Source organism: Ovis aries, chromosome 1, assembly GCF_016772045.2.
Source record: "Ovis aries strain OAR_USU_Benz2616 breed Rambouillet chromosome 1, ARS-UI_Ramb_v3.0, whole genome shotgun sequence".
NCBI classification, from domain to species: Eukaryota; Metazoa; Chordata; class Mammalia; order Artiodactyla; family Bovidae; genus Ovis; species Ovis aries.
The window spans coordinates 64,926,656-64,953,806 of NC_056054.1; the positions used below are offsets into that span (position 1 = coordinate 64,926,656).

General features: G+C 38.2%; 1 long non-coding RNA gene across 1 annotated transcript in view; it reads right to left on the reverse strand.

Annotated features, from left to right (window-relative positions):
* The window catches only part of LOC121819673 (uncharacterized), a 57,500-nt gene extending 31,273 nt beyond the window's left edge, over positions 1–26,227 (reverse strand). The window contains exons 1-3 of the long non-coding RNA XR_006060023.2: positions 25,869–26,227; positions 2,860–2,925; positions 2,108–2,239 (exon numbers count right to left, since the gene is read on the reverse strand). This is a non-coding gene — a long non-coding RNA (uncharacterized LOC121819673). The remainder of the gene's footprint in view (positions 1–2,107; positions 2,240–2,859; positions 2,926–25,868) is intronic.
* Between the last annotated feature and the right edge of the window lie 924 nt (positions 26,228–27,151).

Sequence of the window (27,151 nt, forward strand, 5' to 3'; positions counted from 1 at the left end):
AATGCAACTTTTTCCCCATATCAAAATTAATCTTTCAGTTTGAAAGGTCTAGCACTGTGAAATGTTATAGGGCATTTCTGGGTCAGGTCAGAATGAACAGTTAGCAGGCTTATTATCAACTTAAGAATGATATTTTAATTTCATGAATTGTAAAAATTCTTGCCTTTGCTTAAGTCCACAGGAAAGTCAGATCAATAGGTGAAATGTCTGTGTACTCTATAGCTTTGTATGATTATGAAAACAGAAGTCTAATTTCTGGGTATGATATAGGCAGCTACCTTCTGGTGAGTCTTCAAGGGTGGGTCTTTTCCAGAGGTTCTTAAACTGTGGTCAGCTACTCACTCATTTAGACCAGCCCAAAGAAAATGAGGGCTTCCCAGCTCCTGCCAATGCAGGAGCTGTAAAAGATGCAGATTCGATCCCTGGGTTGGGAAGATCTGCTGGAGGAGGGCATGGCAGACCTCTCCAGTATTCTTGCCTAAAGAACTCCATAGATAGAGGCCTGGTGGGCTACATATCATAGGGTCTCAAAGAGTCGGAAACTACTGAGTGACTGAGCAACAGCAACAACAATAACAGCATAGCAGTACAACCACTGGTGATTCTATCAGCTACCTGCCCTCTGCCAGAGTGCTTCAGTAATCATCTTCCCTTCTTATCCTCTAACCTCCATGCTCTGAAATCTCTTTTAACTTGAACTTTTGAAAATATGACACAAAACAATCACGGAAGTCAAGCTGAGATTCAGCCAGCACACAATGGCTCACGTCTATAGTATAGTTCATGTCTGGGGTCCCTTCAGACTGTTGGTGGCATCAACTTTGATGATCAATATTCTTGATAAACTGATTGTTACATATTTTGAATATCACCCATGAATGGATACATAGTGATCCGTGTCCTGAATTCCCCAGGTTAATGTCACTACCTCTCAACTAACTCTGCCACTGACTTGGTTCAGGCCCTTGTCATATTTTGCAAAGATGATTTCAATAGGCCCTGAATGGGTATGAAGTCAGTTGAGGTCACTATAGAAGTTGAGTTCACTATAGGCATGCTGAGACAGGCCTAGGTAGGCAAGGCTACCCAGTAGGACTCTATTATTATAATAAATTTAGAACCTTAGAGAAAAACAAAGCAAAAACTATTCAGGGAAGACAAATGCAAAGACAGACACAAAGAGAGAAGTTTTGGCTTAAGTAACATAGACTAATGACAGAGGAAGAGGTGATTCTGAAGATGACAGCATAAATACTCAGACTGTCCCCCTGCCAGTCCTGAGTCTCAGATAGTCAGTCTCAATTCCCATCACTCCTCAATAGGCTTCTACATCACAAACAGGCCTTCAGGTTTGGCAATCACCAAATATATCATAGCCTTTCCTGCTTCTGTGCTTTTGAATACACTCTGATCTTTGCATGTGCTTCCTCCTTTGTCTAAGATTCCTTTCTCATGTTCATTTACTGTGAAGTTAGTTCCTTGATCAGGAGTAATGCTATACGGAAAAGCATGACATTATATAGTTCTATACAAACACAGATGGTAGTTTGACAGAAGTTTTACATGTAGGCAGGCAAACCCCTACTCAGAATAAGCGTCCATTTCAGTGAGAACAAAGCATTGCCTCTTCCATGATAATCAGTACGATGCAGTCAATGAGGTAGCTGGTTGATAACTCTAGAGAATGGTACCATATCAGAGACTCTGTATTGGTATCTGCTGCTGGCATGTAGGACACTTAACAGTGGCTGAAGTCAGTTTTGGTGAAGGTAAGTCTATGTTACTGAGCCCATGTAAAATCTCCATCAGTGTCTCCATAGCCATCTGGTCCATGAGTCCCTTTGTCAATAACAGGGGTGACTGGGGAAACAGGCTTATTGATATTCATAGGATGGGCCATCCTTCCACTTGATTAATAAAATTCTCTTCTACTATAATCACCTTTTGGTGAATATTCATATGGGACAAATATATCTTCATATTTTTTGGCCATTCAGAGAAGCCTACCCATATTTCTTGTTGCAAATTTTCCAGTCATGTTCTTCCAAGTCTCTAACAATTTGGTTAAATCATTGGCCACAGTGCATAAATCTATATATACTCTTACCTCTTGCCATTTCTTCTTCCAATGTGTCCTACCCGAAGATCTGCCCACTGGTAGGGATTCTCTTTATCATGGTCCTTAAGGATGTCCCAGAAAGGGACTGCGGTGCTACGGCTGCTAACTTCTGGGTGGCGCCTGCACATCATGAAGAAATATCTGTAAACTGGGCCAGAGCTTTCTTTTCCTCTTCAACTCATTGTAGGAAATGTCTACCTCACTTGTAACCAAAAAAAAATTACTGTAGTGTAAAATAAAAATATCACTTTTTGAACAGTTGAGCTGGATCTTATAAGGTAGTCAAAGTTAGTACATAGATTAAAATCTGTGTATCACCAAAACCCTTAAATTTCAAAAAGCACAGTAGGCATATATCCTCAGTATGTTCAACACAGCCAATTTTTTCCCTACCACTGGATTAGGTAGACTATTGCTAGATAAGGAGCTAGAAACCATGTTGTAAGATCTATATACTATAACTTTAAACATCAGAGGAACAGCTGCAGAGGAAGATGCTCCATATGAGCAGCATGTGGGAACTGAGACCTTAAGACAGACGATCAAATTCATACATCTCATCTCAAATTCCAGACACATAAATAAATAAATATAAGTAAGCCAATCAGCCAGTCAGCCCAGAGTAGGGATTATTTTCAAAATCAATATTAAACTCTACTTCAACAATAAAAACTCTTCATTGAACAACTATTTTCTTCCAAAAGATATACCGGGTTCTGGGTATATATGGCTCATCATACCTTGTCATTGCTGATATTCTACATCAAAGACAAAACATCCATCTTTGCTCTCAAGGGAATTGAATTCTGAAAGGCAAAAAGGATAATTACTGACGGTTTATTGAAGCTCATATATACTTTATCTGTATATAATCATATGTAAATACATTATATATATATATATCCTCATATATTAATGACAAAAGAGAAGCATTGCTTGTCTTGCTGACAGTATAAACTCAGAATAATAGCATAGAATAATAGCATACAGTATTTATTGTAAGCCAAACAATGAGACACACTGTTTTTACATATATTATTCACTTAATAGCTATATAAAACCTATGGTTGTTATTATCACCATTAAACAGATGAGACAATTGGGGTTTAAAGAGATCACCTAACCAACGTCCTAGGATTTCTGTTTGAGTCTAAATCTCATGCTCTTAGCCATCAAGTGAAGTTCTTACAAGAAAATATCAAATGAATACTTCAGTTTCTTCTAAGAACTTTATGAGTTGATTCCTTTCCCTTAGTTATCCATGATTAACTTTTGAGTTGTAAACAATAAAAAGTACTGGGTTCAAGTTCCTGATTCTTAATTGCCTGGTTACCTGACCTTGGCAATGTCATGTAACTTTGCTCATCCTAATAATGTATCTGTAAATAGGTTAAACAGTAAGTAGCTTATATTATTCGGAGAAGGCAATGGCAATCCACTCCAGTACTCTTGCCTGGAAAATCCCATGGAAGGAGGAGCCTGGTAGGCTGCAGTCCATGGGGTCGCTAAGAGTCGGACACGACTGAGCAACTTCACTTTCACTTTTCACTTTCATGCATTGGAGAAGGAACTGGCAACCCACTCCAGTATTCTTGCCTGGAGAATCCCAGGGACGGGGGAGCCTGGTGGGCTGCTGTCTCTGGGGTCGCACAGAGTCAGACACGACTGAAGTGACTTAGCAGCAGCAGCAGCAGCAACAGCTTATATTATTAGCAAGTCTTCGATATTCAATGTTTCGTAAATTGAAAAGTTGAACCCAAATATAAAATGAATGCTATCTGCCTCTATGCAATGTCTCAAGAGGCTAAACAAAAGTTAAAAATAGTACCAATTTTGAAAATTCTCTGTATCAGCATTTTACTCTATATTTTCAGCCCCATTACACAGTATAAAATCAAAGGAAACCAACTCAAGAAAATCATTAATTCCTGAAAGAATTCGATGGGAGAGTTACAAAGATATCCATCTGAAATATAGGGGGTGGGCACCTACCCAGGCCAACTGAGAGCTGCTGGCCAAGTCACTTAATCTCCTCAAGCCTCAATTTCCTCTTTATAAAACTAGGAGGTTGTGCTAAGTAATCCTCGAGTGCCTTACAGGTCTAACATTCTATCGGTTGAACCTTCAGAATCCTCTGGCTGTGACTACCACTATTCACTTTACTCTGACCAGTGTGAAGAATCTTATGAAATCTTTCATCCAATTGATCTGGATGCATTTTAGCCTCAGAATCTCTAAAGATAGTGTGCCATTTGGTCTGTTTTTCTGAACTGAATTGACCTCTCAGCTTTGTAAGATGTATTTTTCATTGACTTCAATATGGATCACTTAATCCCTGGAAATTAGTCGATGGAATTTGAGCTTGAATTTCCCTGGTATATGGAAAATCTTGTTTCTTAAGTCTCACTTCTGTGTGTTACACTGTAATTTTTAAGAGATCATCATAGCAATCTCCTATTTCATTTAACTCTCTGAAAATCCAAATGGGTTTCTTTCTTAAATTGCTAATAACCCTATCCAGTTACACAAATTATCAAGTATTTGGACTACAGCTGATCACAAACTCATTTTATGTGATGAAGGCAAGAAAAGTACAAAGATTTCCATTTTGAGAATAAAACTGCCGGGGTGAATTACTTGAAATGCAGTTCAACATGATGAAATGCCATAAATTATACTGAAAATTTCTTTGTGTAGGTATTCAGCTCAGTATGCTTTTACTGATAAAGCAGCAGATTTCCCCCCCACCCCGCCTTTTTAACGGGGTTAACAAATACATTACCCTGGAAAAGAATTTGACTTCTATTAGCCAACTACAGAAGTTGTACAAAAAATTCATATTGTCTTATCCTAATTTTAGCAGAAAAAATGCCTGGTACCCTCACCTGCTTTATTTCTTTTGGGTCTCTCCTCTCAGGGCAGCTCAAGAGACGAAGTCATATTGCCCATGTTAAAAACAGAGACCAAGGTGAAAAGAAAGGATTTGTAGATACAACGTAAGAAATGTACTGCTTCATAAAGATGCTTTTTCACACAAAAGTCTGGCAGCGCTCAGGCACAGAAGGTAATACAGAGTTCTACCAGGCTGAGCTGGAAGCTCGCAAAGCCTGCTGGATGATTCCCCACACACTTTTCCCCAACTGGGCATGCGTTTTGGCAGTCGGTCCTCTGCTTAGGTTCTGCCATTTGATTTTCAGGAACTTGCTAGAGTATACAAAAGTTAAAAAAAAAAAAAAAAAAAGATGTTTTTAAGTTCCATATGCTTAAGGAGAGTCTTCACCAGTGACCAGCCTCATTCCAAAGAGACCTGTTTGAAAGTTTGAACAAAATCTCTGCCGAGTCAGGGAGAAAAGGGCCTCGTTCCCTTCTCATTAGTCACTTGGTAAAAGATTAATCCTAATGAGCTCCTTTCTACAGGCAGGCACACCCAGGCTTTGCATTACATACCTACGGTTTCTCAATATTTAGGCCCAAATGTGTACACTCTGATGCTGATAGATACCGTCTTTCGAGAAACCATTAACCACAGTATTCACTGTAATCACTCAGTGAGGTTAAGGAATGGGGCCCAGTAGGGGGCTGTTCAGAGTTACTGGGGAAGCAGTGATTCAAAGCAAAGTAAAAGATCATATAGATGGAACGTAATGCTTCTAGAAACAGAACAAGAACAGAACCCAGTTCCCTGTTTTTCTGTCTCATCTGTGCTACCTTACCATTCCTTCCCTCTCTGTCTTTGCTAAGTCAGTTTTCAGCAGATAGTGCTGCTGGCTTAATTGATTTCATCAGTTAGTGGTAGTTACTGTGAGTTTGAAGTTTTATACACAGAAATCAGCATGGAGACAGAACATCCTGATAGGCTTGCCAGACCCTGGGAACATAGTCACATAAGGACGTCTATGTCCACCCAGGCAAGTGCTACAGTTCACTACCATTGCACCACAACACACCTCCATGCTAGCCCACCCTCTGCTGGGCAACTTGTAGGGAGGCTTGTTGCTGTGACAGTCATTCAAAGAGTTATGAGTTGATGCCTAACAATCCTTATTCTAATATGGTTCTGAAATTAAATTTCATTTACATTCCATGACTACTTTGCTTTATGGAAAGATTTTATTTTTTAATCTTATTTTTCTCACCTATTTCTTGGGACTTTCATGACTCTTGAGATTTAGAAGACAAAAAGGTAAAAAAGAAAAAAAAATGGACACAGCATTGAGATAAAGCAAAAAGGGCATGTGAAGCAGAGAGAAAATAAATCCAGTCAGTGGCAGTATTCAATCTGAATTTGAATTTAAAAATAAATGTTAATTTGATTGAGTCATGTATCACTATATGGCCAGGTACATAGAACAATGCTGGGGGATGTTGACCTAACAAGCAGATCATAAGACATTCTCTCACCTGGAAAGGCTGACATTTTAATGGAGAAACAGATCAATAATATTTGCTGCCATTGCTTTTGTCATTTGTGCCACTCTTTGAGTGAAACTCAAACAGGCTGTGTCACTTTTAATCTTCCCCACACGAAGTGATTAAGTACTATTAGTGTTCCCTTTTTGGAGAAAAGGAATCTGAGGCTGAGAAAAATTAAGTCATTTTTCCTAAGAGCACATAGCCAATATAGAAGCAATCCAGGAATCAAGTTTAGATCTTCTAAATTCAGTAATCGTGATCTTTAGCATTATGATTTAGTGGCTGGCCAAGGGTAGGATGAATAATTCCAGTAAACTGCAGGGGTGTTGGGGGCGGGGGGGGGCGGTGCAGGGGAAAGCCTAAAAGAGAGGCAGGGAAAAGTTCTCTGGGAGGACAGAATAAGGAATAATTAATTTTAAATTGTTTAACTAGGAACTTTGGGCTTCCCTGGTAGCTTAGACAGTAAAGAATCCAACTGCAGCACTGAGACAAACCAGAGGGATGGGAAGGGAAGGGAGGTGAGAGGGGAGTTTGGGACCGGGAGACACATGAACACCTGTGGCTGATTCATGTCAATGTATAGCAAAAAGCACCACAATACTGTAAAGTAGTTAGCCTCCAATTAAAAAAAAAAAAAAGAAGAAGAATCCGCCTGCATTGTGGGAGACCTGGGTTTGATACCTGGGTTGGGAAAATCCCCTAGAGAAAGGATAGGCTACCCACTCCAGTATTCTGTCCTGGAAAATCCCATGCACAGAGGAGCCTGGTGGGCTACAGTCCTTTGGGTTACAAAGAGTCAGACATGACCAAGCACACAGCACAGGACCTTCAGCATTGCTTGTTGATCCATAGATACTTCAGTGACTTCAAGAGAGTTTTGAATCCCAGCTTAAATTGTTTGGTGATTGTTTCAGGAACTGAGGTGCCCTCTTACCTTTCTGACTCAGGGGTTGGGGTGGATCCAGTCTGTCTTTGAGGAGTCACACAATAATCAGTGCAGTAAGCAAGGTATCTAGGCAATAACTTTGCCATTAAAGGTATTTCTTTTCTTGATAAATGGCACTGCTGCCTGCTGACTAGCATGTTCTTTTAGCTGTGGAGCTGCTTGCTGGCAAGCTTGCACATTGAACTGTGTTTCTTTGTACTGTATGTACTGAGTCCTCTTGAACCTAATTTGAAAGTTTTTATAATTAGCATTTAAGGACAAGCATATTGGATTGGGGTCCTCTGGAAAGTGGCCTAGGGCCTATCTGAACGTCTCAGATTGAATTGTCTGTCTTGACTCCAGTATAAGTCTTAAGTGATGCTAAGATAAAGGGAATGACTCTCATCTTGTGATTTTGGGGTTTGTTTCTTAACCAAGTATTGGTTTACATTCTACAGAGCTCTCAGGGGAAGACTGATGCCTTGTGGAGTACATAGACCTATTGGGTGATAACTCATAGGAAGAATATTCACCCTGTGGCATGTTGAGGTTCATGGTTCAAAAATCAGAGGTCTCACTGGGACCTGAAAAAATGCCTTTGCCATTGCTGTGTCTCAGTCACCAAAATGATGTCCTGATATTGAGGGTTATAAGAGTAACACCTGTGACAACCCTGTGGCACAGCCAAGTGGTTAATTCAACCATTACCATGAGGGAAAACCCGAGCTCTGATGATGCTAGTATTATATATACTCTAGAGGTTATATACTAGCCACAAAAAACAAATGAATACATTTTTAGAAGACTGGATATACGGTAAGGAAACAAAAAACTGACACAGAGTTCCATATGTTGACCTAATTGGAATTTCAATTTTACTAAAAGAAATTATACAACAAAAAGAGAGTGTAATTGGTTTTGGTACCTCTATAGTAAAGGTTCTGAATTAACTTTGACATCTAGTGATATATATTAATTGGCAAACTTTCATGGCTTTAGTCACTACTGGGACTCAAATTACAGTTATACATGGATATTCCACTAAATTTAAACATAACACTACCTTCAATCTTAGGGGATTTATTGAACATAAAATAGAGTATTCACTGGTATAAAACAGATTAAACATTGGAACTATTGCTTTGCTTAAATCTCTCAGAGCCATATTACTCATTGCCCTAAACTATCCCATAATGGACACAAATACTGTAACCCAATGATAATAAATTAGAATTAAATTAAGTCTTTGGTACTTTCAATTGGCTTGACAAAAAGACCTGAAGGATATCCTCACCTTTCCATCCCTGATTTAAAATAGTTTAAACACTCAATACAAATTAAAATAAGGCTTTTAAGGATTGGAACCTATTATACAAGTCCTATTTAGAGAAAGAGCATTTATCACCACTGGATTTTTCTGTTTAAAAATCTAATTTAGTTTGCTTTTAACCTGGAAAGAATAAATAGCACCTGTGATGGATTACAGCCATTTAATACTGTAGTTCTCATATTCAGTATTATTGAAATTACTGACCCCATACAATCAGCAACTGATAAGTCCTAGATTTGGCTAAATTTATCCTGTGCCTGTTTCAACAGACTCTCAGTCACAGGTTGCCTTCACCTTCAAATGGACACAATACAACTTTACCTGGCTACGTAAGCACCCTCCCTTGGTGTTGACAGAAAGTTCAAATCAAGCAAACTGGGATCATTCAAGGAAATCCACACCTTAGCCTCTAACTACATAACCATCATTAAGACAGTCACCTTTCCCTCCTCCTTCAAGTCATTTTCAGAATGGCTTCTGAGTCTGCTTTTTCCAGATAGCCTCATTCTATGATTAACAAAGATTTTCGTACTCACAACTTTTGGTGTATGTATGAGAGCATATGCCATGATATCTGAGCTAAGTTTTGTGGGGAGAGCTCATCCATCTCTATGTGGTGATTACAACACTATACAGTTCTAGGTGATGACTGTTTGGTTTCAACATACTGAAAGCATTGCTCCATATGTTTTGACTCTAAGTGTTGCTATTGATGATTCTATCATTATAGTTTTATTATAAACTTTTTAAAAATTTGGTGTTCTGAAATTTCTCTATGGTGTGTCCAAGCATGGATTAAATTATATTTATCATGTTTGAGATTACTAGTACTTCCTGAATCTGACAAATCATATTCACATCAATTTTGAAAGAATTTCTCGATTATCATTTTGTATTTTATTTCATTACATTTCTCCATTCCTCCTGTTCTTTTCTTATGAACTCCTTTGGAATACACGTTTGACTTTTTGTATTTGATCCTCTATGTCTCTTAAACTCTCCACCATATTACCTTTCTCTTTATCTTTCTATGCTGCACTATAATTTCCAAAGATCTGTATTCCTATTTCCTAATTCTCTCTTTAGCTAGATCTAATCTTTTCTTTAAATAGAGCTTAGTTTTATATTTTCAATGATTATATTTAATTTTTTAAATGTTATTTTTCCTTTCTTGACATAGCTGCCTAGTCTTCTTATAGTATTGTATTCTTTCATCATATTCTAATTGCCTTTTAAAATATCTAGTTATTTCAAACCCACTAATTTTATAGTATCTAAATTTATGTGAGAGTAGAATGTATAATCCTGTTTCCTACATCTGAGCACTCTTGTTTATGATGAATTCTTTTCTAACATGAAATTTTTTGTAAAGTCTAAGTTGTGAGGGCATTTTGAATAGAAATTTATCTATGAGAATCATATTTAGCACATTGCAGGTCTATCCCTCCATAAATGTTTTTGTGTGTGCTTGTACACAGCATCCCAGACCTTGTATATGGTATATAAATTTCTTATTGTGAGGGGATCCTTGCTCACACTGATAGCATAAATTTTAAAGTGTCCCCACTTTAAAGAAAGCATTACGTTAAAAATCTGAAGTATGCACTTTTTTCTTAATAGAGTTTATATTTACATAGAAAAGCATATTTATCACTTTCTTTTGTAAGAGGGAAGGATTTTAAAATCTATACTGTCTGGTTCCAGATTTATAAATGGGATCTGAGTTTTGACTCTTTCCCTTGTTAGGACTTCTAGGTATTTCCGTTGGTTGCTGAGACTAGTACACTTTCCTACTAGCATTGAAGTATCAGCTCCAGCTCACTGCACTGCTGGTCAATTTACTATCTATTTTTGAACCATGGGGTTCCCCCTGACTTTCTCGTGATCTGGCCTGTGCATTAAAAATGTGTAAAATACAGTTTTTCTAAAATTTATGGAGATTTCATTGTTGGGAGAGTTTTCAAGCTATCTAGCCTGACATTGCTTAGAAATGAAAATGTATTTCCCACTTTTGCTATAGTGTCTATCTAGTGTGCTTTGAAAACTGGACAGCACAAGAATGTGGAATATATCAAATTTCAAAGCTGTCGGGTGCATCTGCACTCATATATAAAAGAGTGGTATTTCTATGGATTAGCCTAGACCCTTTATGTCACAAAATTCTCTGATGCAAGATGGAGAATAGCTATATTGGTATCTGTATACAGTTGTCCAAAAATGCATATTCACTTGTGTACACAAATGGATAGATATATGGGCAGATATTTCACTTTGGAAACTGCTGCTCTTTGGTTTCTGATTCTCTTATCTAGTTGTGTTTCTTAATTACTTCTCCTGAGGAGTGGGATTCACCATAGTTGCCAAAGCAGTTTGGAATGAGAGTTGGTGATATTTGTCTGGCACAACTCCAGTGCAGTGGAATCTAATCATTCCAGCCCTAACCACTGTACCCTTAAGTTTTGTGTGCTACTAATCAGACTAAGGATCCAGTGCTCCTTAATGACCACTGAGCTACCGAATTGATGCTTTTCCTCATGTGCCTAAGTTCTTTAATTGACTTCTTTCTGAGTTTCTGCCCATTGTCTTAAAAATTCCTGTTCTGAGATAGCTTAGCCCTGAATCTGAATCTGCTCTGCTGTTCTGTTTCACAGGACATCTGCCCCAATTACAAGTATTATGATAGAGGCGCTGCAACCATCACTAAACCTCTTGAAGAACTCTCACAAGTATAGACCATCTTGTATTCTCTACCTCCCTGAGTTGTCCATTGGCCTGGGGCCCAGGACCTTGACTTGGGAAGCCTGATAGGTCATATTTTCTAAGTTAACTATGCTAGTCATGTTCTCTAGACACCATGCCTTGAATATCTTTTCCCTGTTCATGAAAGATATCACAAATTCTTACAACCAAGTTTTCAGATAAGTTATTTCAACTACGATGCCATTATCAACTATTTGTACATATAAATATATTCATATATATCCACTTCACTTTATAAACAAAATACATAAAAAACAAGTTGCCAAAACATTCATTTTGGCTAATAATTTTTATATTTATTTATAAGTTTGCCTTAGGTATTAGTCCTTAAAATAAAGATGACCTCCTTTATCTCTGAATTTTTATTTTTATAGTCTAATAGATCATCCTTTCCTTGACGATTCTTATTGTGAGCATTTAATTCTTATTTTCATCAACAAACTTAAAGCAACTACACCTCTACAATAAAAACTGGCCATTTTAAGTGTATAATCCCAAAACATAGATATTCTCAATATGCTAGTAATAGGATAAAAGCCTTTTTTCAGTCTTCTGTGAGTGTGGTACAGGGTGTTGAAAAAAAGAACTCATAAAACTGGTGGGTGAGGGAATAGGGCCAATTAGAATGAGGATGTTAAAGAGAAAGGGATGACTTGTGAGAGATTAGGGGAATGAGGACAAAACTGGAAGGAAAGGAAGAGCTTCTGTGCAAAGAAAGGGAAGATATGGTCTGCAAAGAAAGCCCTAAAAGGATTGGGAAACATTTGCAATTACCAGGACAAAGTAAGTAGGCAAACACTTCTAAAATGGTAGAGAAGAACAAAGGCTCTGCTGCAGAGAATGAGGGTGCTTTTGGGCAAGGGATGGGGAAGTACTTGGACATAGAATTTGGTGGAGTCTTCTGGCAGACGTTTATTCAACTGAATCTTGTAAAATTTATTTCTGGAATTTAGAATTGGAAAGTTGGATGTAACAGAATATTTAAGTAAAAAAAAAAAAAGAAACTATGTAAAATATACCAATAACAAAATTACAAAGTCAAGAGTTATATAACTTTTAAAACATTTATCTTATTTTTTCCTCAGGAAATGATTATAATTCCATCCATAACCATAAGAAAGATTAATTTGAAATTTAAAAAACCTTCACATGCTTAAATTATTCTTAATAATCTGGAGATAGAATGTGTTTTGTGGGAGTCAGAAATAAAAATAAAGCATATAAAAGTATGCCACAAGTAAAAAACCAGCTGAGGTCTATTCTAAGTCTTAATATCTACTAATCAGCCCACATAAAAGAAACATGTATCTTAACATGTTTGTCATAGTCAAACACATTAGTCATATTCAATGCATTTTAAAATATCACCATCTATATACTTTATAAGTGTAATTTAGAAAAACTTTGCTAATTTTCACTTCCCTAATCTTCAAACCCCCAGTTCTCACAAAGAACCCTGCAGTCTCACTTCACTTCTCAGCAAAGATTTAATAGCTGAGAACTCTATCATCTTCTCCTATTACTAAGACTTCATTATTTTTACATGCCACACTACAGGACACTTACTAATATACTATTAAGTATTATCATAAATAATTAAAATGCAACTGCACTTGACAAAATGAAAGAACAAAGTGTATTCTGTGTTGCAGTCAAATTGTGTGTATGTTGGCGAGAGTGAACTAAGCACATATTTTAAAAATAGAAAATCAATTACTAAGAGCAACCTCAGTCGGACTGCAATGGGCCTCCCTCTCATTAGTGTGAGTTAGTGAGGTCTTTTTCTGGCTCCTACCTGCCAATTAAATCATATAGTCATTATATCATTATCACTGTTAAATTGGGAAAAAAAAATTAAGTACCAATAGAGCTTTGTCTCTGTGCCAGCCCAGTCCACATAGCCATGCTTTTCATTCCTAGTTGATTTGGTGGATCCAGCATTTTCCCACTTCCTCCCTTGCCCCACACAGTAAGGATTTACTGTCCTATTAATTGGTCAACATGTATTTAGAAGCACATACCATGTGGTCAGCACTATATGGACAATGTTCAAGATATATCAGAGTCATGTTCTTTGCCTTAAGCAGTTTTCAATATAATTTGGGAAACAAAATTATAACACAGAAGAAAAAAAAAAAAGAGAGTCTGTATATAATGGAGTTTTAAATTGTGTAGGTCACTTCTGAAGCTGCATGTTAGATGATGCCAAACTTTTCAGGTTCTATGAGCCTGGGTTAAGTGTTAGTCACTCCAGTACTCTTGCCTGGCAAATCCCATGGATGGAGGAGCCTGGTAGGCTGCAGTCCATGGGGTTGCTAAGAGTCGGATACGACTGAGCGACTTCACTTTCACTTTTCACTTTCATGCATTGGAGAAGGAAACGGCAACCCACTCCAGTGTTCTTGCCTGGAGAATCCTGGGGACGGGGGAGCCTGGTGGGCTGACGTCTATGGGGTCGCACAGAGTCAGACATGACTGAAGTGACTTAGCAGCAGCAGCATATGTGTTCTGCTAGCATCCTGTATTTACTCTGTAAAAAATTGCCTATTTACATAGCATTAATGGAATCCATGTATGGTAACTTAACTTCTCTCACTGGAATGATGCTCCTCTTGAGGAGAGGGGCTAAATCTTCATTCAGAGCACTGCTTTTCCTCTCATGGAGTGCACGGCACAGAAAATATTCAGGAGCACTGTAATAGGTGAGGTTACAGATGATCAGACTCTGGGCCACAGAGGGCCTTGTGCATGACCATGTTTCAGAGTTTGACCTTCAGCCCCGTTGGAAAGGCCAACGAAGGCTTTGTAACAGGCAAAATGGCATGAGTAGATTCAAGTTTGGAAATGAACCTTCAATCCACAGTGTATTGAAAAGGAGAGAAAATGAATGCAGGGAGCTCAGATAATTTGAAATAAACATTTCATTAAGTAAGGAGGGGTAGCCAAAATTAACATGTGTTTTGTGGTGTGATTTACCCAAGTTTGGGTAATAGCCAGATTTTCTTGGCCAGTAATGTGGAAGTGTGGTTATTGCTCTGTTGTTATGAATCAGCTCATTATTTCTGAAAGTAAACAACTTAAATTATATTACTATCACTTTTGATTATTTTTGATAGCCTAGAGTATATAGTGTGTTAGAAGTTGGGGACAGATATCAAAGCAAATTAAAGGTAATACAGAAATATAGTGAAAAAGTTTTACTTTGTTAGCAGGTGGCTCTGCTGAGATATTCCAAATGGAGCGTTTTGTTTTCTAAATCTATTATTAGTTGCTAATCTTTGCTAGGTGTGCAGTCCAAATTGCTGCATTTCTAAATAGCTATTTGCCATCTCCTTTGTTGGAAAATATGAAGTTATCCAATCAATGTTCAAGAAAATAAAATTGTTTGAGCCATTAGGATTCCCGTGGTAAACTGGGATTATTTTGGATTTCTAGAGATGTGACTCTGGGCTGAGAGTAGCATGAAATTTTTGTAGGTTGCAGCTAATTCCACCTGATCTTAGCAAGAACAATGGTTTTCTCCTCATGTTACTCTCTGTGTTTTAAGCCTTTCAATGGCACTGCATTGCTCTTTGAATCACTTCCAAGGCTTTAGTAGGGCCTGCCAAGCCCTGCATGGACTGGCTGCCTCCTACCAACTACCCCAGCTTCATTTCACACCTTTCTCTCCAGGTGTTCAGGAAAGTTTTTAAAATGTGCCCTTCTTCCTTTGGCACAGAATGTTTGACTTCTTCCTACACTGTGCCTGGAATGCTCCCTACTCCATTCCCATCCCCACCTCCAATCTAGCTGTGTAATTGATTCCTACCATTTCTTCAAACCTTAGTTCAATAATTACTTTCTTAGGCAAGCTTCTTTGAGACCCTCTCACCACTGCCTCTACCCAGACTAGGTAAAACTGGCTCCTTTTATGCCCACATATCACTTATAATTATCCTTCATAGCAGTTACACTTGTGCTTTTAATTAATTTATTTACATCATTATTTGATGGATGTCTCCTTCTCATCAAACTTGATCTCTGTGGGGATGATAAGTATGCTTGTTTCTGTGCAACATTACATCATCCCTAGAGTAATATAAACCCAACACATAGTAGGTGCTCAATAAATATTTTTGGATAAGTAAATAAATGAATGAATACATAACTCTAGCAATAACCTCTCCCTTAATTTTCTTTCTTCTATGTGATCTCAGCCATTTTCTGGAAACTGGATTTTTCTCTGTATGGTGCTTGGGATCACCTATTTTCTAGTCGCAGTTGTTGATGCTCCCATTGCTGTACATAGACTGGCAGGTGAGAGGATGGTACCCACTGTGGCAGACACTTAATTCCAGGAAAATATATAAACCCATGGGGGAAAATATTTCAGCTTCCCATTATGCTCTCTTGCAGCTGAGAAGAGACAATAAAACAAAAATAAAAAAGGGCCAAGAGGCCTAAAGAGATCTGGGGTGCACTAGACCTCTTGGCTCCATTTCTGCCCTCTAAGAGATACTCTGGATGTTATAAGCCTATATTTTATTTTTGTAGATAAAAAAGGTGAGATTTAAAGGAAGCTGGCCTCAAGTAAAAAATAGCAACAGTACTAACACCATGGACAATAAGACCCTCATAAATTTACTTAAAAGTTCATCTTTCAGGCTTTTCCCAGTGAGATTTCCAGAAGCACCACTTGCTCGCTCACTCAGTTTCTTCAGTCGTCTCCAACTCTTGGCAGTGCTGTGGACTGTAACCCGCCAGGCTCCTCTGCCCATGGGATTCTCCAGGCAAGAATACTGGAGTGGGTTGCCATGTCCTCCTCCAGGGGATCTTCCCCATCCAGGGATCAAACTCACATCTCTTTATATCTCCTGCATGGGAAGGCAGGTTCTTTACTACTAGCTGCACCTGGGAAGCCCATAAGTAGCATGGATGTTCCTCAAAATTTAGGAGAAACATGTTTTGTTTCCCTCCTTTCCTCTGAGTGTATATGTGAGACTCCTAACATACTCAGAAAGAGAAATGACTGAAGGGATACAACCTTATAATTTTGTGTTCCTTTTAAATTTGTTCTTCCCATCCTCTGCATGAAAGTGGCTGCTGTGTCAGTTGGGACAGGGACGTTTGGGTCAGACCGTCACTGAGAAATGGAGGTAGGGAACAGGTAATTGTGAAGCAGGGACAACAGGGCACTTGCCCCTCTGTTCTGTGGCCAGAGTTCCTGCAGTTCCTCTGGTTTCTGGTTGTCACAGACACAGCCCTGGAAGCCGTGGCCATGTGGTCCCAGTGAGGGCAGAGAAGGCCTGACTCCAGCAGCATCAGCTGTAGGAATATACAGGCGCTCTCAGGAGCGGCAGCACAGAGCCAGCCAGGGGCCTACCGGGGGCCTTGTTTTCAGTCCTCTTTAAAGTTGCAATAAAATGGCAGAAAGTAGCTTTGAAGCCTCCTTTGAACAATTTTATTGTCTGTTCCCTGTGCCACAGAAGAGTAAAATTGATAAACTGCTAAATAATCCACTTTTGTATATTTCATTTGAAAACTTTAAAATTTTAAATACTCACTTTATAGCCCTGATAAAGCATGACAGGGACTCAGTGGCTGCCACCCTGTGCTCCTCTGGTGGGTAGATGTGAGATGCTTGGTTTAATAGCACACTAAGGGACTGTCACTGGCCTGGATTCCACCCTGGCCCATGACTCACTGAGTGGAGAGAGATACTACTTCTGGGAAGCAACAGTTTCACATATTTCCAGTGAAGAGGCTAGGCCCAAGATAGAAGTGGAATCTAATCTTTCAGGGGTGATTGGAGGAATAAATCATACTTATTGGGAAAGAACCACACAGATGGAAGTGGATTCCAGACTAGGGTGGGAGGAACCCAACAATATAATAACTTAACACTTGAGGATAGTGATTGGGCATTATTCATCTTTGTATTCCCAAAGATTTGTGCATTACTTGGCATATGGCAGGTACTCAATAAATATTTATTTTATGAATAAGTAAATGAATGAAAAACTAACTGAGTAAACCTCAAATGGAATTTCCCTCTGTATTAGTTTCCTAGAATTTATGTAAGAAAGCATCACAAACTATTATTTAACCAACAGAAGTTTGTTATCTCAGTTTTGGAGGCTATAAATCTGAGATCGAAGTGTCAACAGATTCCTGCTTCCTCTGAGAGCACTAGGGAAGGATCTGTCTCAGGCCTGTTTCTTAGCTTCTGGTAGTTCCCTGGTTTTTGACAGTGCAACTCCTATTTTTATATGGGATTCTCCCCGTGTGTACACATATGTCAGATTTCAAATTTCTTCTTTATCCAAGGATACCAGCCATATTGGATTAGGGGCCCATCCTATGCCATCATGGCATTATCTTAATTTAACTAATTACATCTAAAATGACTCAATTGCCAAATAAGGTCACATTCGAAGGTACAGAAGATGAAGACTCTAGTATATTAATTAGAGGGCACAATTCAATGCATAACTCTTTCTTACACACACAGGAGTGGAATTTTATTACAAAAATATTCAAACAGCACTCGTTTGATAGGTATTTTCCTGAATGTCAAGAGATATGGGTTCTGAAAAAAAAAAAGAGAGAGGTGGGTCCTGGACTCCACTCAGCCATTGACCACTGGTGTAAATATAAACATGGGTTTCATTTGGGGTAATGAGGCTGGGATATTTGATCCTCAAGTTGCTGTTTATCTCAAACTTTGTATAATTTTCTTAGCCGTTCATTTGAAGTACACCTCTCATATGGCCTCTCCTTATTGCTCCTTTCTTATTGCCGTACTTTCAGAATTCTATAGTAATGGTGTCCAGCAACGTTTCTTTAAAGGATTCAAGAACTTTGCCTTCCTGCTTCAGAGGCTAATGTCCTGAACTCATGAAGTCAGGAACCATGTCTGTGTTTCTTACCGCTGAATTTCAATAGCTAACATAGTACCTGGCACTCAATATTCAATAATAGTAAACAATAAATAGGTGTTGAATAAATATTGAATAAATGAATGTACTTATTTCCAAATTATTTCCATAAATTTGTTAACTATGTTCAACTTCATTTGTGTTTAAATCTTTTTTACTCACTCTTCACAGTTTTCTGTAACTACCAACTCCAATGTAACTGAGAGCTCAAAAATCTCTTGTTTAATGTCCATAAATCAATGGTTGTCTATAGATACAATAATTTCAAAGTATCTAAGGGATTATATTAAATTTTTAGGGGACTGTGAGGAAATTAATGTATAGGAAACATAGTCATTGTATAAAAACTGACAGGAAATTATATTTATAAATTTCCTTCTATGTAATTTGGTGTAAAAAATTAGCACCTCTCCATGGACGTTTCTTAATAAATCTTATAGTCTCTCTTTATGTATATATTTTACATTATTTTATATAATTGGAGATCCATGCATATATAAAATAAAGAGCATAGTAGAAGGTTGAGAATATAGGAGGCATTAATTTCTGTATTACCCTGATGCTTGGGCACAATGGATCATGTAGTCACAGAAGGTGCATGTGAAGAGTCAAGAATAGTGTTCTATGAAAAGTAAAATTTATGCACTTTTTTTGTTATTATTACTTAAGGCCCCAAAGAGATTTGGGCTTTTATATCATTTTCAGAGCTTTGACATTGTTTCTTTATTTTTAAGGCTTGATATTAAAGCTTGTCTGAAGAAAATGGAGGAAGAGGTATTATTTTTTCAGCTACAAAAATAGCTAAGCCAAGAGGATTCTGTATTGTCTCATCAATCCCACCACCACCAACAGGACATTCAGAGGAGGACGTAAACTGCTAAGAGCAATAACAAGCAAAATTTATGAAACAACTATTCTAAAAGCATTTTAATAATTGAAAGGATAATTTTAAGTTAGGGAAATAGAACCCAAGGAGTATTTCATTTCTCCTTCTATTTCCATCTATTCCAAGTAACCCCTTGCTAGTCAAACTGCAGTAACCCATTCACCAGGAATGGGGAAACTTTGAAAAATCTTAGAGGCTACAGAGGTGCCTTCATCTTACTGAACAGTAAATGGAACAAGACTCTCCCAATGACAACGTTAGAAAATTATATCTAGTTTAATTTTTCTCCTACATCCTGGTTTCATTTATGAGACTGTTCAGTTCTCCAGGGCTGCAGTCGAAATCAGGAAAGCCTTTCTGCCAAAGAAGAAAAGATTTCCATTTGACAGAAATACTGTTCAGAGTGATTGATTTAAAAGTGCTGAACTCATATTCAGAGTCTGGAATCCAGGAACTGCCAGCTGGGCTGGGATTCAAAATTACAAGGATGTCATTCTCCCAAATCATCCCACCCTCTCCCTCTCCCTCTGAGTCCAAAAGTCCGTTATACACATCTGTGTCTCTTTCCCTGTCTTGATTTGGGAGAATGACATTCTAACATGTATACTATCATGTGAATTGAATCACCAGTCTATGTCTGACGCAGGATGCAGCATGCTTGGGGCTGGTGCATGGGGATGACCCAGAAAGATGTTATGGGGAGGGGAGGTGGGAGGGGTTCATGTTTGGGAATGCATGTAAGAATTAAAGATTTTAAAATTTAAAAATAAAAAATAAAAAATAAAATAAAAAAAAAAAAGAAAAAAAAAAAAACAAAATTACAAGGATGGAGTGAGTTTCTGAGTTGTGATGCATTAAGTGGTGGGGGCAATTGCTTTTCTCACCTATCTCACAAGGGATGGAGGAAGGGAAACATTTAAGAATTAAGAAAAGAAATCTTTGGACTGTTGAGTGACTGCATCTTGCTCTGCTAGAGGCGGAATCCCACTTTGCATTTAGTAGGGAAACTTTGGTGAGGAATTTAATAAATCTTTTGGTAACTATGAATTGTTTGAAAGAGGAGTTGGAGGAGATAAAATAAATAATAGAAGAGGAAAACCATATAGACCAGTCACTTTACTAAGGCTGGGCTTACAAAATATGTAGGTGCCTGAGAACATTAATAGTGCTATTTAAAACAAGCAAACCATTTGCAAGGTGTGAACAAAAAAGGAGTTGGTCTACTGGAAAAAATATCCTTTGAATCTTCTGCAAGAAATAGTAAGCATGAACAATGGTGCTAGGAGATTAAGACATAAAATGTTAACTTACTCTTGTAATCTGTACACTGTGGTTTTTAAAGATGGATTTATCAATGGTTTGTAGTTTCTTCTTTTTTTTCCTTATCCATGCCAAGCTATTTTCTTGCAAGCCATTTTGAAATAAAATATTTTTAACAGGGCCACAGTGTTAAAGGAGATGTATAAATAAAACAAGTGCTAATTACAGTGTCCAAAAGGAATGTCTTTATCCTGTGACTTGCTGCACAACTGCTTACACAGGGAGCTGAGAGAGCTCCATTCCAGAGCTGCACTTTCTATCAAGTAACAGAGTGTAAATCTGGGCAATAAATGATCAGAAGTTACTGTACTGTGTGACTTGTACAATGTTCATAAAATAAATTAATGAACAAATAAATATTCTCTGATGGAAGAGCTGGCAAATATATATCTCACAAAAACGCCTCTGTCTTCCACTGGGGAGAATGGCACAGAAGTGATATCTCTTTGAACAGTGTGCCTGGTCTTCGATTAGTACTTGGAAAGTAATCTTGGTGCCTGATCTGAGGTCTGTGACATCGGCCAAATCCCTGTGGCTGTCAATGGGGAACTTGCCTGCGGTGAGGACGCGGGATCAAACTAGACTTTCCTTCTGGTCACAAAGCCACCGACCCACTTGAAATTCTCAGAAACCTAAATATTGATTTGTATCCACAGACAGAAGTTCGTGGAGCTTCATTCTGAGTAGAAATAACTCTGCGAGCCAGAAAATCTGTAAAGGAAGACAACTTTCCTTAGAAACGCTCAAACAATGAAAATGCCAGTTACTGTCTTCCGAGTTTGGGTGGGAGGGTATATACATATCCTGAGCCAGTTTTGCTGAGCTGACTTTTCCCATGGGCAGATATACGATGGTTGTATACCCCAGGACACTAAGTTTAAATTCTGTGTTATGGCCTTTAAGATCCTGACTAATATGACTAATGTTTCTTATTCCTGATCGTGTCCCAGCAACTCCTAATGGAAATATTTCTATTTTTTTCCTTGCTGTCTGGCTCTTCCAACTTTTATTCTTATTTCCCTCTACAAAGTTTTGTGCATACTGCTTATTCCTTGACCTTACATTCATCTTCTTCTCTAAGAATACATTCCCAGCCCATTCTCTGCGTGCATGCTAGTTGCTTTAGTCACGTCCAACTCTGTGCGACCCTATGGACGATAGCCCAACAGACTCCTCTGTCCATGAGATTCTTCTCCAAGAAAGAATACTGGAGTGGCTTGCTATGCTCTCCTCCAGGGGTTCTTCCCGACCCAGGGTTTGAACTTGAGCCTCATATCCCCTCCATTGGCAGGCAGGTTCTTTACCACTGGCACCACCTGGGAAGTCCCTCAGTCCATCCTACAAGGCACAAATTAAGCCCCCATTTCTTGGTGAAGATTTCCAACTGTTCCATTCCATCATGACTCCTTCATTCTGCAAGGTTCTTGGTTTTCAAACCTGACAGCACAGTGAGCAATTTTCTTGGGATTGTTTGACTTCTGTTCATGCTGCTGCTGCTGCTGCTAAATCACTTCGGTCGTGTCCGACTCTGTGCGACCCCATAGACAGCAGCCCACCAGGCTCCCCTGTCCCTGGGATTCTCCAGGCAAGAGCACTGGAGTGGGTTGCCATTGACTTCCCTGGTGACTTCTGTTCATACTTCCTTTCAAAGTACCTCTGAGGTCAGAGATAGTTCTATACAAGGCCACTGCACTTCTGTGAATCTTTAAGGTAAGCATTTTGAAATTATGCAACTTAAAATATCAGTAATACTTTATGCACAAAATTTGGAATAATTTTTAAAAATTAATTTATGATTTTAAAAAGTTATTAAGAATCTTACAACTTCATAATTTTATATTTAAGCCTTATGAAAGGCTTTAGCTGCTAAAGAGAAATATTCTTCTTTTGTCAGGATCATTTGAGCCACGCTTCTATTTATCTTAAGTCATTTTACTATTTTGTAGTTATTTTAATTTCAATACAATTATCATTGTTAAATTACAGCCTATTAAAAGTGAATCCAGCCACTTGTCCACATTAATGCTAATAATTAGTGCTAAAGAAATATGCCCCAAATAAATAATTTTGAATTAGAAGTTAGATTTGATAAGAAGATAGCAAGAAAGCCAAATAGCCACCATAATGCACTATGAATCACAGGACAAAGAACTCTGAAAATTTGGAGAGAATATGGTGAACAAAAAAGAAACACCAACATTAAACACATTTTGGGATTCTCAAACACTACAAAATAATTGGTCAAGGATGATTTTTTAAGTGAAAAAAATAAATGAACCTCCCTGAGTGGTGTGGCTATGAGATCAGTACCCTCAATCTGCCCCAAAGCTATGAAGGCCAGAGATGTATGAATGAACTGTGGCACGCCATCCCCCTGATTGGTATGTCTTACATTAGTTATGTAAATTCTGAAGAATCTCACACAACTCTCTTTCATTATGTTGCTCCCCACAGCATAAGCTTACCAGATAAAATATAGGATGCCCAGTTAAATTTAAATTTCAGATAAATAATAAAGAAAAAGTTGGTATAACTTTTCCCTAAAAAAATGCAAGCAATTTACTTATAATAAAAATATTCATTGCCTATCTAAGCTTCAACTTTGACTGAGTATCTTCTGTTTTAGAAACTAGCTGAATGATTTACAAGAATTAAAAGACTATTGCTTGTGTGTGAGTGTACAAAAAGACAGTTTGAAAGATAATAATGAGTCATCTGATACTGCCTTTCACCACTGTGGTCCAAATGCATTTTGGGCTTTTCCTTGGGTACTTATTCATATTGTCAACAAATATTTATTGAGCACCTACTAAGAGCCAGCCACTGTTTGAGGCTTGGGAGACTAACAATGAACACAATGGACCAGTATCCTGCTTTCATGGAGTTTACATTCAAGTGGCAGAAACAAACAAAAGGCCTAAAAATTGTGTAGTTTGTCTGGTGGTGATAAATTGTCTAAAGACAAATAAAGCAGCATGAACAAGGTCAGGGGTAGGGAGTGGAGCTATCCTGAAGGAGGTGATCAGGGAGGGCCACTTCGATAAAGTCCCATTTTAACATATATCCAAGGAAGAAAGAGTTTGAACCATGCTGATATCCAGGATAAGAATATATAGACACAGAGAATCTAAAAATAACAGTATGCTTGATGCATTCCATGAGTGGTAAGAAAACCAGTGCACCTAGAATGGAGAGAGCAAGGTGGAGAAGAAGGGAGAAGGGAAGAAAGAGATAGCAAAGGGGCAGCATTCAGGTTATTTCTGAGTAGAACATACCTGGAATGCAAAGCACTAAACTTCCCTAGGGCAAGGACCATGAACTGGGGAATACTGTCTGTAACTGAGAGTGATCTGGCTGGGCTATTTCTCTGTGGAACACACCTCTGATTTAGCAGGAGGAAGGGCTGGGACTTCTTCTTTCACTGTTCTACTTGGTTTCCTCCTAAAGTTGAAAGTTGAGTGATTAGAGTGGGCTTCCTACATCTAAAAGAGGTGACATCTGGTTGAAGCCACATCAGCCAGTGCATTATCTGGCTAGAATAGCTAAGAGAATTCTTGCTCCACAGTAACTGATAATCCTTGCTTCTTTAGTAGTACCCATATTTCTCCCTGTGTGTATTGTGTGTTCGGTAGCTCAGTCATGTCTGACTCTTTGCGACCCCGTAGACTGTAGTCCACTAGGCTTCTCTGTCCATGGAATTTTCCAAGCAAGAATGCTGAAGTGGTTTGAGGTTTCCTACTCCAGGTTTGCTGTTTCCTTCCTGAACCAGGAATCAAACCCATGTCTCTTGCATCTCTTGCATTGGCAGGCGGATTCTTGACCACCAGCACACCTGGGAATCAGGCATACTTCTGGCTAAGTCGTAATAAGTTAGAAGTAAATGTTTGCTAAGGGCTTCCCAGGTAGGTAGCAGAGTGGTAAAGAATCCATGAAATGTTTACTAAGCTCAGTTCTTGAACCCCTCAGTCTTTACATCCATTCATTGGGTTGATGCTATTTGGTAACTACAAAAACCTCATCATTTCAGTGAGGATGGAAGGTTCCTAATTTGCCCTATTTTGCATGATATCGTTTGTGGATCTGTTCTTCTCTCGAATGTGACACTGTTCCAGAGATTCTTCTAAATTTTTAACTCAAATTGCATCGAGTAATTACAAAGAATGATCATTAGTTATACTTTCCTTCACCCTTCCTTTCTTACTATAGTGCTATCACTACAGACAATGCTGCTGTTAACGGATAATCCTACATTGTATTCCTTTGTCCTGGTATCTTCTGCTCATCACTAATAGGCATATTTGACTGCAGAAACAAATAATAACATTTTGACCCCATCTGGAATTTATTTTGTGCATGGCTACAAAACCCAAATCTTAAATACCTGTAGCCAGGTAACTGTCCTTGACTTACTGGTGATCTTTTTTTTTTTTTTTTTTTTTTCCTCTCTGCTTTTGAAACACATATTCAGTCCTCCTGTTCTTTCCTGCAAATTTCAGTCTCCTAATCTTTGAGCTGGAAGACCTCCAAGGTAGTCCCATAGCTTTCCTCTGTTGATCCATTCACGCTTATTCAGTGAAACTTCTTTCAATTTTTCCCTTCTATAGGATCCTTTCTTTTTTTTTTTTTCCTCTGTGTAACATGGGAGCTCAATAATATGGATTGTGTGACAGTTTGTACAAGTCACAGTGTCTGATTTTCTTTATTTAACATTTCCTCAAGCACCATGTCCTTGCAGACACCTATTTTGATGAACTACCTCTCCAAAGCCATCATCATTTACACATATTTGGCAAATATGCTAAAGTTACAAGCAAAGAGGAGTGAAGTAGAGTGAGGAGAGAGTTAATTATCAGAAAATATTCTATGAAGTGAGTGAATCAATGACCCATTCAAATTTAAATTTACATTGTGAGTCACAAAATCTCTATGCCCTCAACGTTTCCTGGTCTGTCCCACATGAGAGATAATTAGCAGATACATTTTAAAAAGCCACCATGTCTCTAATCCACAAAGCTCTTTCTCTTTTGGTAACATTAGTAAAAGAAAAACACATTTATTTTCCTTGCTAAGCTTAAAACAACAGGCAAACCAAGCTAAGGTTTCTTCCTGCCCTGCCCTGCCCGCTCTCTCTCGCTCTTTCAGCTGAATTACAGTCTTACTGTTACTCTGAATGAAAATTAGGAGGAACAGACAGTTACCTTCAAGCAGAGGGCCAGCTTGGGATTTGGGGGGCTCACAACTGTTCCCCAGTGGTTAGTTCTTTCATTTCTGGAAACATATAGTCTTCAGATGTATTTGTTCTTTTGCCTCATGTGGATGTTCCCCAAACCATTCTGTGGTTCTTCTCCTTACTGTGCTTTCCCCTAAATTCTACTATGGCAATCTGGGCACACATCCAACATCAGTAAATGAAAACCTCTTCATGCAGCCCAGCTTCAGCACTGCATACCAGCAGTTAAAGGCTGTCTTTCCTGTTCCACATCCAAACGTTAGCATATACAATATCAATAAGCTGTGCCTTTCATCTTCTCAACACTGTGGAGGTGTTTATATTTGTGTGGGACATTTAAGCAGTTCCAGCCAATGGGCTTTTACATCGGGCTAGGCCCCAGGCAGGGAGCAGCCTCAATTGGAAACAGGAACTGAAAGTGTTCTTGGTAAAATTCTGTATCTGCCCAAATCTAGCTGTCTAATTCAATGCCTGACCTTCTTTAAAGAGGTCGTCCTCAGAATTATGGGGCAGTTTGATAAGCTGGGATATACTAATTTATTGGCCATTAAAAAAAGAGGAAATTTTATTGTGGATTACTCTGCTTTCTTGAAGTTTTTTTTGTAATTAAAAACATCTGGAAGGCATTTTAATATATCATAAACAAGAGGAAATCCAAAGCACGTGACTTCTAAGAAAATGATGCAAATTGAATTCCTTGCCAAAATTTACTGTAATCTGTTTTTGTTTTTTTTTTCCGGGGTGGGAGTTTGAAGGTGGGGGATTCAAGAAAAGAGGGCAAATGAGAATAGCATCAAGAATTCTACAGAGGAAAGAGTTATTTCAAAATTAGTCTACTGCTATTTTTGGCCAGTGTTAGAAGACGTTACACATTGGCAGAGTTTCTGAGACACAGAGACTTAAAAATTAGTGATTTTACTGGTAAATTTCTTTATGAAATAAATGAATAATTACATAAACATAAACTAAATTAAGAAGTTGTAATAAGAAATAGAAGGAAACATCTTCCAGGGTGAACTTAAGTAAAGAACAAGCTATGCTTAGTATTTTATTCTACTTCTCTATATCTATCATTTATTTGGATAACAGCATAACAAGGTTACATGCAGTTCTAATAGATAGCACCCAAAATTGAGGGCTGCATAAAACATTGCAATGTTTCTCAATTTGTCTTTTACCAGACAGGGCATAAGCTAGCTTACAATATAAATGATGTATTTTGAGGACTTCTTCTTTATTTAACCCTGGAGA